Here is a 19,429-nt window from a genome sequence, read left to right on the forward strand (position 1 = left end):
TAAAATACAGGGAGCGAAAGGCTATTTACAATTTGTACAGAAACCAGATGGCAGTTATAAGAGTCGAGGGACATGAAAGGGAAGCAGTGATTGGGAAGGGAGTGAGACTGGGTTGTAGCCTATCCCCGATGATATTCAATCTGTATATTGAGCAAGCAGTGAAGGAAACAAAAGAAAAATTCGGAGCAGGTATTGAAATCCATGGAGAAGAAATAAAAACTTTGAGGTTCACCGATGACATTGTAATTCTGTCAGAGACAGCAAAGGACTTAGAAGAGCAGTTGAACGGAATGGATAGTGTCTTGAAAGGAGGATACAAGATGAAATCAACAAAAGCAAAACAAGGATAATGGAATGTAGTCGAATTAAATCGGGTGATGCTGAGGGAATTAGATTAGGAAATGAGACACTTAAAGTAGTAAAGGAGTTTTGCTACTTGGAAAGCAAAATAACTGATGATGGTCGAAGTAGAGAGGATATAAAATGTAGACTGGCAATGGCAAGGAAAGTGTTTCTGAAGAAGAGAAATTTGTTAACATCGAGTATAGATTTAAGTGCCAGGAAGTCGTTTGTGAAAGTATTTGTATGGAGTGTAGCCATGTATGGAAGTGAAACATGGACGATAACTAGTTTGGACAAGAAGAGAATAGAAGCTTTCGAAATGTGGTGCTACAGAAGAATGCGGAAGATTAGATGGGTAGATCACATGACTAATGAGGAGGTACTGAATAGGATTGGGGAGAAGAGAAGTTTGTGGCACAGCTTGACTAGAAGAAGGGATCGGTTGGTAGGACATGTTCTGAGACATCAAAGGATCACCAATTTAGAACTGGAGGGCAGCGTGTAGGGTAAAAATCGTAGAGGGAGACCAAGAGATGAATACACTAAACAGATTCAGAAGGATGTAGATTGCAGTAGGTACTGGGAGACGAAGAACTTGCACAGGATAGAGTAGCATGGATAGCTGCATCAAACCAGTCTCAGGACTGAGGATCACGACAACAACATCAATATGGTGAAACATTGACTAAACTCTGACGAGCAATCCAGAATCGCTGGAGAGTACGACTGATGGAGGGAGCAGTGCTTCTTCACGACAATGCTCGACCTCACGTCGCTCGTCAAACACAGGAGCATTTGAAGAAATTTAGGTGGACTGTTGTGCCCCATCCCCCGTACAGCCCAGACTTAGCCCCAAGCGATTATCAGCTCTTCCCCAAGCTAAAGGAACGCTTAGTTGGCATATGTTTCAAGAGCGATGATGAAGCCCCAGCAGAGGCCACATGCTTCCTCAACGGGCTTGCAGGAGACTTCTTCGACTTAGGAACACAAGCTGGAGCACCATCTTCAAACGTGTGTCGAAAAAATGGAGACTTTGTTGAAAAATAGACAAAAGTGTAAGCTTTTCAACGATGTTTATATTAATAATAATAAATTGTGTTTTCTATTTGTATAGAATATGTGAACCTGTGTTCTGGTACAACCCTTGTAGGTAAATACGTCAATGTAATATTCAAAGGACCCAGAGTAAGCTGACATTCTCTTTGAAACTAAAGCTTCCATCAAACTTCTTAAAGTTTTCAGATTCCTTTATTGTGAAACCATGAATAAAATCAAGTAATGTAAGTGCCATTTTGTGACTTTATGTGTCATTAGACGGTCATAATATCCTTAAAAAGTATTGCGTAGATGTGTAAAACTGTCCACATGGTATTCATCCTAATAATGCACATGTATTACGCTTCTAAAAACTGAACTTTTTAATTTGAAAATGCTCTACATTATGTTTGGACCAGACAGAGTAACAGCCGTCAGTACAGTAATGAAATATAACAACAAATTAGCATACCTAAATGAGAACATGCAAATTAATTTTACGATCAGGCAATACATCTGGGGCCGACACGAACAGATGCCCTATCTCATTTAATGTACACGTCAGGCCAGTATTATATCGGATCATGCAATAAACGCGGTGTATAAATAAGTTTTACTTACCAGTACTCTCTAGACACAGTCCCAAATCAGACACTTTGATTCGCCAGAAACCTCGTCATAATTGTACATTCCATGTACAGAATGAGACCTCTTCCTCCGTGCTGCTGCTGATTTGGCACATGCCCTAGCCAAACCGATAACTCAAAGTAAAAAGGAAATAAATAGATAAAGAATGGCCGAATAGCGAATACGATAAACGTTTCTGTCCCCACATGTCGATGTTACACTACAACTAGCGACTGACACCTGCCACAGTGTGGGTTGAGAGGTGTAGCACTAATCCGCTGGCAGGCACCTAAAGAGTCGTCCGAAACTGTCCGAGATTTACCTGACAGAATCCGGTCGCCTGCTTCCTACAAATTCGTCCATGCGCTGGCGAAGACATTCATTCCAACTAATGCTGTTCTTCGTCCGACTCGCACATTGCAACTCGTTATCACTATGGGCCTAGGGGATGAAATTATATGCACTAAAAACTGGAGAATACAAAAGTACACATACTATTCAAAACCAGAATGTATGTATTAAAAAACAAAAGGATCTATTAAATATTCATAAAATTCATTCACTATAAATCAAAATTTGTAATACATTAATCAACACATAATTCATTATTATATATCTACATAACTAATTTCCATTACAATTGGAATAAATTACTTAGTATTTCTATAAATTCCCTGGGAGTAAATACTTTGTGTTATCAGAAAAAATTCAAATTCCGGCCGATCCAAGTGGAATTTGTAGTGGAAGAAACAGCTTCGCAGCAGGTTTTCGCAGGGTTCCCCAGTTTCCCCTGCCTTTATTCCACCAATTCTTTGTCATCATATCATCATCGTTCATCCCACCATCTTCATTATACTTAGCAGCAAAAGTGTAGGACGTTAAACAAAAAAATAAGTCAGAAAAAATATATTTACCAATGAAAAACTTCTTTCAACATCACAGGATGTTACAGGCTGATCCTTAACCACTGCAGTTTCTAAAGATTTATACTATATCATATATATGTTTATATATTAACAACTTTATAACCAAGTATCTTCTTGATACCTTCTCCATAGAGAATATTATATCATCGCAAGGAAAAGTTGGACCGCGATTTCTAATCTCTACTTTTATAAAATTTTGTCTGACGTGACCCTTCCTATGGTATCTGGTGGTTGATCGTTTGCAATTCTCTTAGCAAATACAACTCTAATCAATTATACAGCGGTTGTGCCCGCTTGGGCATCCTGCTTCCTGCTTGCCGCCCTTGGAGCGGCGAGCACAGCCTGTGAGCTAACATCCCAAAGATGATCGGACTCACATGCGGTTCCTCTTCGTCGAAATGTCTTGGCTCAGAATCGTCTAGGGGTTGACCCGCCCGCGTCGCATTACACACCCTAAATTAGACACTTGTAACCTTTTGTTTAAATTGTCCGGCTGATACCAAGTTTGCGAAATACAAAGTTAATATAACATATAATAACAGTAATCATAATATCGAGAAGTAAATTAACGACCCGTAAATGATTTAGGCCACACAGTTGCGATTTGGTTAGAATAATGTTCATTCCGAAAGAAAATTAATAGCGAAAGTGATCGTATTTAGAATTACTACTACACTCGAGCGCATAACCATTTGACACAGTTCTATCATTCACAATCTCATCTTGAAATACAAGTCTAATATTCGACCTCGTTATCTTCAATAAAAATTAGAGTTCACACTAAGCGAGTGGCTGCTCATCGCTCAGATACCACACAACGCGAAATTTTCTAAGTCGTTTCAGCTCCTAGCTACCTAAAGACCGACTGTTCGCTTTCGCGTCTAAATCCGAACTGTACTCTTTGGTGTCTCCGGCCGAACTGTATTCTTTGGTGTCTAGACCAGAACTGCCCTCTGCCCGTCTCCGACAGCGCTTCACGCGCGCTGAACATCTTCGCTCAACTGACTAGCACAGTTCCCTTTCCTGAAGTCGTCCATCTGATTGGCTACAGCTTATTCCACATTACCAGAATGAGATTTTCACTCTGCAGCGGAGTGTGCGCTGATATGAAACTTCCTGGCAGATTAAAACTGTGTGCCCGACCGAGACTCGAACTCGGGACCTTTGCCTTTCGCGGGCAAGTGCTCTACCAACTGAGCTACCGAAGCACGACTCACGCCCGGTACTCACAGCTTCTGCCAATACCTCGCCTCCTACCTTCCAAACTTTACAGAAGCTCTCCTGCGAACCTTGCAGAACTAGCACTCCTGAAAGAAAAGATATTGCGGATATCCTTTCTTTCAGGAATGCTAGTTGTGCAAGGTTCGCTGGGGAGCTTCTGTAAAGTTTGGAAGGTAGGAGGCGAGGTACTGGCAGAAGTAAAGCTGTGAGTACCGGTCCTGAATCGTGCTTCGGTAGCTCAGTTGGTAGAGCACTTGCCCGCGAAAGGCAAAGGTCCCGAGTTCGAGTCTCGGTCGGGCAGCACAGTTTTAATCTGCCAGGAAGTTTTATTTTACATTAGTTTAAATTTTTACATATTTAAATAATCAAAGCTTGACCACTTTCATGTTCTAAATAAAGTAACAATAATATCCATTACATAAAACTAAACACCCTCCGAACAGGCCATGAATGCCCAAACGTACTGACCAGCCTCCATATCATCCTCAGTTCATAGGCCTCACTGGATGCGGATATGGAGGGGCATGTGGTCAGCACACTACTCCCCCGACCGTATGTCATTTTCCGAGACGGGAGCCGCTACTTATCAATCAAGTAGCTCCTCAGTTTACCTCACAAGAGCTTAGTGCACCCCACTTGCTAACAGCGCTCGGCAGACTGGATGGTCACACTAGCCCGACAGGCTAGGGTGACATAAAACCGGTACAATTTCCATCTTAGCTTTGAATGTCACGGCCAGTAGCAATGCACTAATGTGCTTTCTGATAAATAAATAAAGAACAAAAGTAACTATTATGCACTAAGCTTTACACCAAATATTCTCTTCCGAAATGATTCAATAGGGTGTCATGCCGTCATCGTTCAATGTGTTTTCTGTGGAGGAAATGATCTGATGCTTAACTGAAAATACTGATAACTTAAATTTACTATATCTTTTAAACAAATAAAGTTAGAGAGTTGATATTTACAATGTTTGCCATTTTAATGTTGCGGTTCTATATGAAATGTCGACCGTTAAGATCGACCAAAGCGTTCAGATTTTAGCATTCAGGTCTCTGTTACAAAACTTGTTAATTTCACTTTAACAGCAATCCTAAACTATTATAGATATGATCAATATTCAAGTTTAATTGGGATCACCATGAAAATTTATGGAGGATGGGAGGTTAAAATTACTTTGACTTGATTCCCAGCATTACTACAGAATTAAATGGTTTCCATGAACGTTTGCCTTTATAGCTGATCTGGGGTCCGCCTTACTTAACACTGCTACGTCTCCTTGGCCACAAAAGGCTTCTACTGCGTTTCCCTATGACGTAGGTTGTCGTCTGTCTCACTTGCACACTACAGCGCTTAGGCGTCAGTAGACAATAGACGTCTATGAATTTCCAATCTCGTGGTGAATCTGCGCCCTTTGTGGCACACGGTCCTCGACGACAGGGTTCGTTTCACAATTCCTGTAGGCTGACTCTTTGGGTCATATATTTAAATGAGAGCGCAATGCTCGTTAACTGACAAGCCTCACAGCATGGGAACATGCAAAGGCCTCATTTTTCCCTTAAAATTTTTCAATCTAAATAGACTAATTACAAAAATTCAATTTTTGTTGCAATGTTATTTTTTGAGGAAATAAAAAAAGATCAAAACATCTTCGATGTTCGTTCTGTATTGAATATGACTTGCATGGGGGATTTGTTTTGCTACTGAATTTAATCAACTAATATCTTTAATTTAAATAACTTTTTTGATTTCCAAGATACGGAGATCCAAAAATTGATGTTTTCAAGACAATACTCAGTCGATTTCCCAGAAAACGGCACAAGAAAGGTTTTTCGCTAAATTTTCCAAATCTGCTCTACAATTATTCTTAACATTGTGTGCAAACAGTTTCAAGTTAATAAAAGTACTAGTTGTCTAAATATGAACAAACATTAGAAAAATTTTGCCCCTAGTCACTCCCTTAATAACGTAAGTACGAACAGATATGTGGATTATTTGTGCAAACTTGTTTTTTTAACTACATTCATCAGTAAATTTCCTCTGATAATGCTCCGCCAGAAATTTTTACTTACACTATTGTTATTTAGTTTTTTCAACGGTGTCCAATTCAAATGAAACGCAAAACAAAACGGATTAATTCGTTACAGGTTCCGAATAACGTTGCTAATGCATCTTGTTAAGTTATGAACTCCTGATCGTTCCTCCTGTACTGCAGGACAGTAACGTTGTTGAGGCCAATAACGTTATTCCGTTTGTGTTACCACACTGCATTTCGTTACGTACCGGAATTCAATTCATTACTGCAATAATGTTACACGGCATGACGTTTCAACCGATAATAACGTTATTCTAGTACCGTTATTCCTTTGTGTTACCCAATATTGTTACGTACAACTTTTTAACCGGTAATAACCTTATACCGGTAGCGCAGGACAATAATGGTACTATTCAAGTGGAACGCGTAACAGTACCGTTTAATTCGTTACGTGTCTCGTATAATGTTATTAATACGTTACGTTAAGTTACGGACCCCTTGTCGTGTGTCGTATATTAAAATGCGTAAAAGTGACAGTCATAACAGATAACAACCTGTACGTTGCATTCAGTAGCAACTTCCATGTGTTATAAGAACATTTGCGGTGATAGAGCCAAAATGCGTAAAACAACCGACTCGTATACACAAACGGACGCCTGAGTGAAACCAGCTACAGGCAAATTCAACATGTGCACAGCTTCCGCCGTTCAGTGACTTTTGAGGGGCTATTATCAATTACTCGTTCAAAGAGAATTCATTTTAACTTTTTTTATTCCGTTCGTTACTTTTCTTCTTTTGGACATTCTCTGAACTAGCCGTAAGTTTTACAACTGTCTACTATTCGTTCAGTAATAATATTATTACATTCAAGAGAGAGTGTAACTTTCTTAGAAACTATTACCTTTCATTCCTGCCGTTTCATTTTAATAAGCGGGTTTAATAATGCGCTCTTTTCAAATAAGTTGGTAGCCATTTAACAACTTTATATATGAGAATGTCAGTGAACTTACGCGGTCGAAGGTTACCAAACGATGACAACGCCTAACACTGAACACTAGCGTGATGCGATCATTCAATAGCGACTGATATTCGGTGAATGTTGTTTATTTGCAGAAATTTCCATAATTGAAAAATATTCAAACACAAGTTTCTACCATGAAAGCTAAATTTGCTACTTATAATTTGGACAGCGGTAACATATGAAAGGGACAACCAGTCATGTATCCGTCGCAAGAATCCGTGGTAAGAGGAAGCACATAGATATTGGCAGACATCCCACTAGACATAAGCCAATCCAGTGTGGCAGTGATATTTTTCATGTCTGGTGCAAAGTGATATCAAAAGTGCGCCAGAGTTTTTTTCTGGTCATGTGTTGTTTTTTATCTTTGCCGTAAGACTATAGAGTCTCCTAGTTTTTGTTACTTCTCTGTTGTTTTATTAATTTCTTCTCATTGTGAGTTTTTGCGGATAAATATTTTTTTCGTTAACACATTATACCGGACGGCTATGCAATTATTTGTTGTAGGCAAGTCGCCTACATAATTGGTGACCCATTGTGCATAAATAATTTCAGATTTTATAACAGAACATTTGAAGATCGTTGGAATAGTTTTTCAGGAAACACAAAATGTGCTTCAAGCTTGAGTCCTCAGAACTTTTTACCTGTGGGGTTGCTTAAAACGGAAGTCAAACATCGACGGCACACACAGACATAAAACACGAGCCCGTGCCGTGGTAGCTCCAGATGAAATTCAAGGTGCAACATAGCCCATACAGAGTTGCTTTATAGCGTGTATGTGTGTTCAGTCAATATTTTGAGCACTTGCGTGGTATTCATAATAATAAACACACTAACCATATCTTAGCTACGTGTTTGATTAAATGTCAATACTCTGGGCATTGTTCTATCACATACACGGGTTTTCCCTTCAAGTGAAAACTTAAAGTCAAAAGTTACATTTGTAAAACATACCAAGTAGACTAAATTATAATTAAAAAAATCTTGTTAGAACAGCCAAAAATTTATTAATTACGTAATCTTGGGGAAAGCAACATGTAAAGTTGTTTAAAGAAATTGATACGAAGAAATATTTGAACAAGCCGAAAATGTTAGTGCTCACGCATTAGCGTTTGTGTGGTTAGCGACGTTAATAAGAGGAATCAAAAAGGCGCAAAGACGAAGAGTTTCCAATGTATTCGGATATTGCAACAGCATCCCAACATGTGTGAACACATGTATTGTCAAATCGCAATTCGTTAAAGCTACATCCATTCAGAATACAGAGAACTGTAGTAAATAATTCGAGAATTTGGAATCAAAGATTAAAATAAATTTCAAACAAATTTATTTTTGTGACTGAAGAACTTCTGTAAAGGGTAATGTTGTATTGTGTGTTGTAGGGTCCGTGAGAAAAAGGCAAATGGCGTAACCCGGAAACATGAGAATGTCCCGGTTTGGTCATCCAGATTTTGCCATACGATTTCTCTAATAAGCTCATCAAAGTCACCAACTATGCATGTTTCATACATACAAGTAGCCAAACAATGGAAGTTAACTCACCGTGTGTTCTTGCAGTGTGGCAATAGCAGACAGGTGGGGTGTGACTATCAGCGCTCTGGTTCGAGAACACGAGCCCCAACGCGTGAAGAGAAATCGATGTTTTTCGTGAGGGAGTAAGGAAACTCGAACTCTTCTCAAAATGGCGGGACGTGACGTCATTAATCGTGTATTCGACGGAACCCCGACAGCTAGAGTAAGAAAGGAAGGTGTAGGAGTATGTTGTGGATACACTGAAGATGGAAATCAAGAAGAGTACATGTACACGTACAAACTACTAGTCTCTTGCAAAAGGCTGAATCTTTTAAAAACCATCTGAAGTCAAATGTTTTTTATTCCTGTCTTTGATCACAATATCAATTCTTTTAACGATGACCGATTTCAGTCAGTAATGACCATCCTCAGATCTAAAATATAAAAATATATACATCTAGTGAGCAGTGTGTCTTTCAACGCAGTACACCATTACGTATCACAATATACTATCATACAACCAGGGAAATGTACAGATAAAATACGGGAAAATACGGCCGTAATGGCATCGTCAAAACATATAAATATACTCAGCACAGCATCGTCACATAGATCTAAAATAATTTGTAGAATAGGCCACATCGTGCACACAGTCATTTTTTCAACTGGCTACTGAAGTACAGTAGCTACCAGAAATATGTCTGCCAACATCCTACATAGATGTTTCTACTGTGGGCTTAGGTGTAGTCATCATTTACTTAAGAAACATAATCTGATAAAAACACATTTGGCAAAATACATGTAGCAGACTTTTAAATATTGATAAACTATTACAGAAAACAATTGTGGGACTGTAAAAGACGAATACAGTAACCCATATAAAACTATTAAAAGGAAATATATAAAGGTAATAGGTCTGACACTTTTATGGTGAATTTATGGTCAAAAATTAATATACGTAATACATTGCCTTCAGCTGTCATATAGACATTGTGCTTTCATAGGTAATTTTAGGTCGATACAGGCAATGTATTACCTATATTAATTTTTGACCGTAATTCACCATAAAAGTGTCCACCTATTACCTTTATACATTTCCTTTTAATAATTATATGTGGGCGACTGTATTCGTTTTTTACAGTACCACAACTGTTTTCTATAATAGTTTACCAATATTTAAAAGTCTGCTACATGTATTTTACCTACTGTGTTTTTATCAGATTATGTTTCTTACGTAAATGATGACTACATCTAACCCCACAGTAGCGACATCTATGTAGGATGTTAGCAAACATATTTCTGGTAGCTACTGTACTACAGTAGCCAGTTGCAAAAATGACTGTGTGGACGATGTGGCCTGATCTACACCTTATTTTAGATCTATGTGACGATGCTATGCTGAGTATATTAACACGTTTTGACGATGCCATCACGGCCTTATCACTTTAGGAGAAGGTGTACGTTTTACGCTATTTTATCTGTACGTTTCCCTGGTTGTATGATAGTATATTGTGATACGTAATGCTGTATTGCGTGAAGAGTTTTACAGAGCACTGAAAGACCTGAGTCGAAACAAGGCCCCCGGAGTAGACAACATTCCATTAGAACTACTGACAACCTTGGGAGAGCCAGTCCTTACAAAACTCTACCATCTGGTGAGCAAGATGTATGAGACAGGCGAAATACCCTCAGACTTCAAGAAGAATATAATAATCCCAATCCCACAGAAAGCAGGTGTTGACAGATGTGAAAATTACAGAACTATCACTTTAATAAGTCACAGCTGCAAAATACTAACGCGAATTCTTTACAGACGAATGGAAAAACTGACAGAAGCCGACCTCGGGGAAGATCAGTTTGGATTCCGTAGAAATGTTGGAACACGTGAGGCAATACTGACCCTACGACTTATCTTAGAAGAAAGATTAAGGAAAGGTAAACCTACGTTTCTAGCATTTGTAGACTTAGAGAAAGCTTTTGACAATGTTGATTGAAATACTCTCTTTCAAATTCTGAAGATGGCAGGGATAAAATACAGAGAGCGAAAGGCTATTTACAATTTGTACAGAAACCAGATGGCAGTTACAAGAGTCGAGGGGTATGAAAGGGAAGCAGTGGTTGGGAAGGGAGTGAGACAGGGTTGTAGCCTATCCCCGATGTTATTCAGTCTGTATATTGAGCAAGCAATAAAGGAAACAAAAGAAAAATTCGGAGTAGGTATTAAAATCCATGGAGAAGAAATAAAAACTTTGTGGTTCGCCGATGACTGTAATTCTATCAGAGACAGCAAAGGACTTGGAAGAGCAGTTGAACGGAATGGACATTGTCTTGAAAGGAGGGTATAAGATGAACATCAACAAAAGCAAAACGAAGATAATGGAATGTAGTCGAATTAAGTCGGGTGATGCTGAGGGAATTAGATTAGGAAATGAGACACTTAAAGTAGTAAAGGAGTTTTGCTATTTGGGGAGCAAAATAACTGATGATGGTCGAAGTAGAGAGGATATAAAATGTAGACTGGCAATGGCAAGGAAAGCGTTTCTTAAGAAGAGAAATTTGTTAACATCGAGTATTGATTTAAGTGTCAGGAAGTCGTTTCTGAAAGTATTTGTATGGAGTGTAGCCATGTATGGAAGTGAAACGTGGACGATAAATATCTTAGACAAGAAGAGAATAGAAGCTTTCGAAATGTGGTGCTACAGAAGAATGCTGAAGATTAGATGGGTTGATCACAACTAATGAGGAGGTATTGAATAGAATTGGGGAGAAGAGGAGCTTGTGGCACAACTTGACTAGGAGAAGGGATCGGTTGGTAGGACATGTTCTGAAACATCGAGGGATCACCAATTTAGTATTGGAGGGCAGCGTGGAGGGTAAAAATCGTAGAGGGAGACCAAGAGATGAATACACTAAACAGATTCAGAAGGATGTAGGTTGCAGCAGGTACTGGGGGATGAAGAAGCTTGCACAGGGTAGAGTAGCATGGAGAGCTGCATCAAACCAGTCTCAGGACTGAAGACCACAACAACAACAATGCTGTATTGTGTTGAAAGACATAGGTGTATATATTTTTATATTTTAGATCTGAGGATGGTCATTACTGACTGAAACCGGTCATCGTCAAAAGAATTCATATTGTGATGAAAGACTGGAATAAAAAACATTTGACAGTATTGGATCACTGTTCATTTAGGAGACTATGTCGCAGCTGGTGATCATCTGAAGTTACCATATATTCGATCTAGGAACAAAAGGAGTTGACGGTGGATGATTATGTATCACCTGCACTAGAGTCAGTCTCTCTCAACACAGCCTCAGCGTTCTTGTGTAAAATGTAGTGTGAAGCTATATGTATAGTATGTACATCTATATAGATACAATAGTATGGTAATACTAGTACTAAAACTACGATACGATTAAAATTACTCCTCGGTGGACAAGTCATGTGTTGGAGCTGATGTTCTCCAGTCGGAGTGGTGATTGTCACACCTCAACTGTTCGCTGCTCCCAAAGTGCCACAACAGATTGTACGTGCACTTTCATTGTTTGGCTAGTTCTGTGTATGAAATGTGCATCTTCTGTTACCACTGCTGTGTGTATGTTGACTTCGGTGCGGTTATCATGTCTGATGAAATGCAAAACAAAAAAGGCAGACCTATGAACTGGGATCCAAACTCATCAAACATATATGAGTGAATTTTATCCACAGTGGATGCTGTTGAACTCCGTGACTGTTCCTTTATAGGGTGTATAAAATTTTCCGCTACCAGTCACAATAAATGATTATTTATTGGTCACACGACCGGTTTCGGGCTTGTGCCCACCCTCAGGTGTCTATACATTCGTATACATGTTAATGTTGCTGGAGATCACTGTATAAATACAAAGAAATTTATTTTCCGGTGACTAGACAGATAAAAGTGGAATAACTGTAAGTGGCAAAGAAACATTTGTAGAAAATATATATATGTAATTACATAAAAATGAAACACCATTATTATAATTACCTTGAGGTGACAGTTTTTCCACTTGGTTGCACATTTGTTATCATTTTCACGTCCATGTTTCAGTGTTCATGTAAACGCAGTGTACATCACGAATGCACGTCGCAATAGTGAAATATACAGCTAAATTTTATAAAACTGAAACATTTTTTAGTGTAGACGGGTGTCGAGCACAGTAACAGTCAGACATCAGATGGATAATTTTTGTTTTGTTTTAGAAACTTTATCAAAATCAGTTAGATTACTTTTTGTATTCAGTTAAATGGCTTAAATGTAATACTTTGCCGCATCAGTTTCATCATAATATTGACTTTTTGTTTGTTCTTATTTTTTCCTGTTATCATTCTTTTTTCGTGTGGAATCTGTACGCGTCCCGTATTACCTGTAACAGAGTGCCAACCACGACTGATCTTCGGTTGGTAACGTGTCAGCTCGTGTGGAAAGTGTCAGGCTAGTTTCTGGTAATCAATGAAACCGGGAGATTAGCACTGAAACCGAAAATTTTACGTCTTGAGTTTGCTCGTCGAGGTTAGCATTAATCGCCTTAAGCAAACCGAGCGTGATTATTATTTCTGCTGCTGGTTGTTGACTGCCGTTTTCTCAGATAATTTGTACATCGCAAGGTAATGGTTAAGTTAAACTCACGGTAAATAAACGCGTCCTCTGCCACAGTTCAGTCATTAGTCACTTAAAAATCAGTTGTTGACAGAGCATATCACGTTCCCGTCAAACGTCTACGTCTAAGTAACAGCACTTGTGAAGTGTGTGCGTGTGTGTGTGTGTGTGTGTGTGCGTGTGTGTGTGTATTGCCTTCAACCGAGCGGAAGCCGGTAGTCGTGGGAAGTGACAGACGTCAACTAACAAGTAATTTTAACCAGTCTATAGTTTCTTAAATTTATCAAGCCGTATATTTTTATTCACTTCCCGAAATACCTCGGTAACACTTTCAAGAGAATTTACCCAATCGGTCACGAACTTAGGTCACTTCGTTCATCTAAATCCCTGAAATTTCCCCTTTAAAGCCGTCTTGACAAGACTCTCAAGCATTCTCTTTGCTTTTTCCTCTTTGTTGAGACCGAAAATAAGAGGTCCCGAGGCAGTCTGTTCTTTTACTTTCTTCTGTGACATACCTTCTTTCGGTTTAAAATAGCTCGGCTGCAAGTAGAACCACGAACGTCTCACGGAATTTCTGAGCCTACTCAGTCTGTGCGTTTTTATCTCTTGAAACCATTATTCTAGGCCGGCCGTTGTGGCCGTGCGGTTCTAGGCGCTTCAGTCTGGAACCGCGTGACCGCTACGGTCGCAGGTTCGAATCCTGCCTCGGGCATGGATGTGTGTGATGTCCTTAGGTTAGTTAGGTTTAAGTAGTTCTAAGTTCTAGGGCACTGATGACCATAGATGTTGAGTCCCATAGTGCTCAGAGCCATTTTTTGAGCCACCATTATTCCAGGATTATTACATTAACAAAAGCTATGTTTCATATTGTTTATAGTCTTGATGGTTATCTGCCAGTCTATGCACCTATAGTTGGTCATCCGCAAGACAGCGCAGTTGCACACTAGAATTTCGTTCAAGACGCCTAGGCTTAAAATTCCCGTCCATCCAAACATATTTAGGTTTTCACAGTTTCTCCAAATCGCGTATGGCATATTCCGAATTTATTACTTTAAAAAGGATGCTGCCATTTCTATTCCCCAACGTTCTTTATCCCATAACCTTCAATTTTATCTACTAGTCTCCTCGCATTTCGTAATAATTTCCTAGCAAAATCACGTGTAAAGGGTACAAATGCAGATTTTTTATATGCACACACGTCAGAGTGTTGCTTGCTTTTTTTCTGTGTTCAACAGGCTTCCCACAAACAGTCTCAAACTTTACGATCTTATGTCTTCCGCACGGTCGTACTACACCACTAAGTGGACAACACCTATCAGTGTAGACTAAGTATTTTTCGTCCACGCATCCACACATCAACACCTGACCAGCTGTCCAGGGAAAAACACGCGTTAATGGTTTGCTCTTTCCACGTGCACTTGGAGGTACTAACCATCCTAAAAATATGACTAGTAATGTCTGTAATTAATATTATGCAAATTATATAAGTACTGCCGTAATGTTGATGGGTATAACGTCTGCAGTAACCAACAGAACTATCTGCTCTTATACCCACTGGAACCTACATACTGCCGGAAACCGAAAGTGTTAATCGTGAAGCACCAATCTCATATTTATCAAACGTACCAACGGGTGTTAATAAATGATTAAATTTTCATTCTATTCCGAATTAACATGACTCCCCAAGAGCATGCATACACTCTAGTATTATTTTCGACGTGAAATAAAACAACAAATGAGTGTCATGTTCAGGAATTTCTTTTCAGGCCTGAAGTACGTGTTGTGTCATTTCATGAAGATTGCTGGCTGCAAGCTGGTACGAAGATACATATCTCTTTCCATCGCATCGCAGACATGCTCTATGGATGGCTAATCAGAATACCTGGTAGACCAGTCAAAAGGTTTTGTACATTCCTCAAGGCGTTTCTGATGTAAACTGTAAAATGAAGTCTTGCATTCTCCTGCTGGAATGTTCAATTTTGTATCGTAGTCACGAAGGGTACGACAAAACGGTTTGCCATTATTTTCACCTACTGACAAGCATTCAGTCTCCATTAAAAATTACTATATCATAACAAGCAAAAAATGAAATAACACCTGTATTTTCATGTCTGATTTATTCCAGTGACAAGCGGTTTCGCCATTCCATTATGCCATCTACAGGCCCTTTATGGTAAAGTAGTGGCTTAGCTTATAATGCCAGTCAAATCATCATGCAAAAGCGAACCAGAATCCGCACTACCGTAGGTAACACGGCTACACGCTTACAACCGATTTGAGCACTCAACATAATTATATGGCTTTACAAGAAATAACTATTCGTTAAATAGGCTTGTGGATGTATGAGCGTTGAATTTATCTGAATGGCAGTACACTGATGTAAACTAGTGTTTTCGTATTCATCCTGTTCTAGAAGATTACGTATTTTACACCGTCAGGGGACCGTAGACCTTAGTACGTGACATAAATTTCATCTTGATACGTCTGCCTATTCCAGAAAAAAGCCGTTTTTAACAAACAGACAGACAGACAGATGAAAAACGAAGTTATCTTATAAGCGTTCCGATTTTACCGACTGGGGTATGGAACCCTAAAAATTAACTCTATATGTCAGTCGACATATCTGTATACTTTGACACACGTAAACAACAAATAAGCACGCAGAATATAAGATTAACACAAAATCGTTTGCTTTTCATTTTTTCTGGATTCCTTGTTTACTGATCACAATTTATTATAAACGCCTGGCTTATGATTTCTTATCTTAAAAGAGCAAAAATGTTATTAGAAATATTTTACTGAATTTGCAATATTTACAATTTTACATAACTTTTGGCATTCATTTTATGTTCTTTTCTGTTACTTTTAAGACCGTTTTTTGTCTGCAGTACCACTTTGGGCATATTTGCACAGGCGCGAAGTACCCATTATAGAGAGGTAGCGAGTCAACAAGCTTTAATGGTGAAAAATGTTGACTGTAAACATAGTTTGATGACCTCAGAATCCTTCTGGTAACCCTTCATCCAATACTGTGTGTTCAATGCGTCAGTTACACGCCTCAGATCGGATATTACGTGTATATTTTGTAGGAGTATATCCGGTAGCTTTAAACCTTTTGATCTCGGTAACGGATAATGATTTCGAAAACAGTTTCGCAGCTCCCCGAGAATATCACCTCAAGAAATTATGGTAAAAATTTCGACCATCTGCCATTAATAGAAATTACAGAAGTTACCATCCCCACAATTGGTATTTTCGTACCCAGAAATCATCGTTTTTCTTGGTTTTCTCAGGAAACGCACATGAACAAATGGCGTTTTTATAAGTTGCCTAAGATGCACCCTAGACTACACCTAAAGCAAAAGATCTAACCGATTAGGTTAATTTTCGTGGGCTGGAGGAAGTTTGTAATGTTTTAAGTTTTGACCCTGTACTGTAAGATAGCTACCGTATGCTCGTTCTTCTGATGAGTATAAGAATGGTTGCTAGGCCAAGGGCTGTCCAAAATACTTGAGCCTTTCTCTCTGTCGTCAGTAGAACCCGAGATACGACCCGCTCAAAAATCGCGGGGACCGATGTGAAGTACCAAAAATAAAATGTTTGTGGCCCCTGGAGGCCTTTAGGTTGGCAACCAGCACCAGCATCTAAGTGACAGTTTTATCCGTGTCGTAGCATAGATTGCCTTTAAGTTAAAATCCACTGAGTGAGGTGAATTATCGCTGACCCTAATTCAAACGAGTTGCTTTTAGTCACTAGGAGTATTCCGATTGTCCATGTTTCACATTGCGGCCTACGTCTTCGCAAACGATTTTTGGACAGACATTGTTAACAGTGTTAAGCACACAGGTTTCATCGACAAGATTGTGGCACCAATTTGTAACGACGCAGAGCAACCTAGAGTGAATCAAAACATGGAACTGGAGCTATTGTGTCAATCTGTAATACGTGAAATGTGATGAAGTTAACCACGGTGAATGCATTCCTGAAAAAATTAAAATTACATGCAGTTTTATCTCAGTCTCCTAGTGCGAAAAGGAAAGTGCACCTTAACGCGCACATACTGTTAATTTCAATTCAGTGCTGGAAACACTTGAATTTCCTCTGTAGAAATGGACGGTGCGATTCCGGGACTACAGACCACTTAGTCCCTTCGTACTCGCTACCGTATGTGGCCTATGTGGATAAATTGACTCTGCATGAGTGCTTGTCCAGAACAAGCAAATCGAGGCCTTTACGCTCACAACAGCTATACATAATCCCGTCGTGAAATCATCAGCCGCCACGCAAGTCATAGCTGGAGTTTTTCCAGCATATTGCATGTTCTGTCAAATTGCTGGCACGCAGCCTGGTCATAATCGACTGTTCTCGTGATGAAAAATTAGAAGATACACGTCGTACACACGCCACTGTGAATAAAGACCTGTTCTTCAGGGAAGCTGTGAAAAATACAAATTGTGGAAATAGATTGGTGGATGAAATACAGGCTCGCTAAACTTGAATAGTATCAAATACATTATGTAAACACAACAGGAACTTACATTAATAGGTAAGTTTTTCTCATTAGAACCTAATATTTTCTTATTTCAATAGTGATGCTGCTGCATAGTTAATATTTTATCTACTTCTTTTAATTAACATAAACTTTTCCTATCATGGGAAAAATTGAATCATCTCGCTACTTCTATCTTTATGATCATTGTTTTTGGTTAGAAATAGCTCAAGCCAAATGAAATTTTAATTCTTTCAGTATTGTACTTACATCATAATCGCTATCTCTGTAAGTAGAGTCACAAAACACTTAAAGTTTTTCCTTCTCCACTTAGTGTTTTCACACTGTCCTGGTACAATGAGAAATGTAGAAATCAATGACATGTTTTAGTCAAGTTTGTATTATACAAAAAAATATCATCAAAATTAGACTTCAGAGTATTTCTGCAGCTCAGACATGAAATATTAAGCTTAAGACCATCTAGTTTACACAAGCAAATGTAAAGCTTTTAAAAGCATATATATATATATATATATATATATATATATATATATATATATATATATATGTGTGTGTGTGTGTGTGTGTGTGTGTGTGTGTGTGTGTGTAGCAACATATGAATGTTCATTAATTCTTATATGTAATAAAGGAGGCAAAATTCCAATCATATATTCATACAGATAATTGATATTCCATATAGATGCAAATTTATACAATTCAAGTAAATATCGAAGCATCTTCACAAACGTAGGTTTATGTAATTAAATGCATAATTAACAGAGTGATGTCAAATGAAGCCACAAGTATAGGTGCACAGGCCCACCTGGATAGCCGTGCTGACTAACGCACTGCTTTCCATATTGGGAAGGAGCACCTGGTCCCCGGCACGAATCCGCCTGGTGGTTTTGTGTTGCAGTCCAGAGAGTCTGTGGATGGTTTGCAGGCGGTTTTCCATCTACCTCAGCAAATGTGGACTGGCTCCCCTCATTCCATCTCAGCTACACTATGTCAGCGATTGCTGCCCAAACAAGTTCTCCACGTAAGCGTACACCACCATTACTCTACCACGCAAACATTTGGGGTTACACTGGTCTGGTGACAGACGTTCCCTGGCACGGTCCACCGCGGGCCAAACTGCGCAATAACCCTGAAAGAGTGGTTCTGAAGGATGAAGTGGTCTGCGGTAATCGTCATGGAGTTGTGGACCACTGCGGCTGTGGCGGGGACGGAGCTTCTCCGTCGTTACTACGCCCCCAGTTAACATACAATTCAATACATACAATAGGTTCACATAGCAAATTCCAACTGACAGTTGTTGTTCTAACGAACCTAGCACGTTGGCCTGAGTAAGTTATCAAAAGAATGTTAGTAATAGCAAAATTGCTACTGACTTCTATTAATGTAATAAATTAGATGATGACCAGCATAGCTATAAGTGATATTTTATACAGGCAAATGTAAGGAATAAGCAAGCACTAAAGAACTCAGTTAATTATATGTGAATATATTGATAAGCATGGTGACAAGTGGTTTGTAGAGACAAATGTAAGCATGTGAACAGTAGACATTGAAAATTATTTACTAGACATTTAGATAGATGGGTGT

The 19,429-nt window shown here is 39.0% G+C and overlaps 1 non-coding gene across 1 annotated transcript; it reads left to right on the forward strand.

The window, feature by feature from the left end:
* Positions 1 to 4,377: 4,377 nt before the first annotated feature.
* Positions 4,378 to 4,452, forward strand: Trnas-cga (transfer RNA serine (anticodon CGA)). The gene has a single exon. It is a non-coding gene; the product is annotated as a tRNA-Ser (tRNA).
* Positions 4,453 to 19,429: the final 14,977 nt, after the last annotated feature.

This window comes from Schistocerca serialis, chromosome 7 (genome assembly GCF_023864345.2).
Source record: "Schistocerca serialis cubense isolate TAMUIC-IGC-003099 chromosome 7, iqSchSeri2.2, whole genome shotgun sequence".
Taxonomy (NCBI): domain Eukaryota; kingdom Metazoa; phylum Arthropoda; class Insecta; order Orthoptera; family Acrididae; genus Schistocerca; species Schistocerca serialis.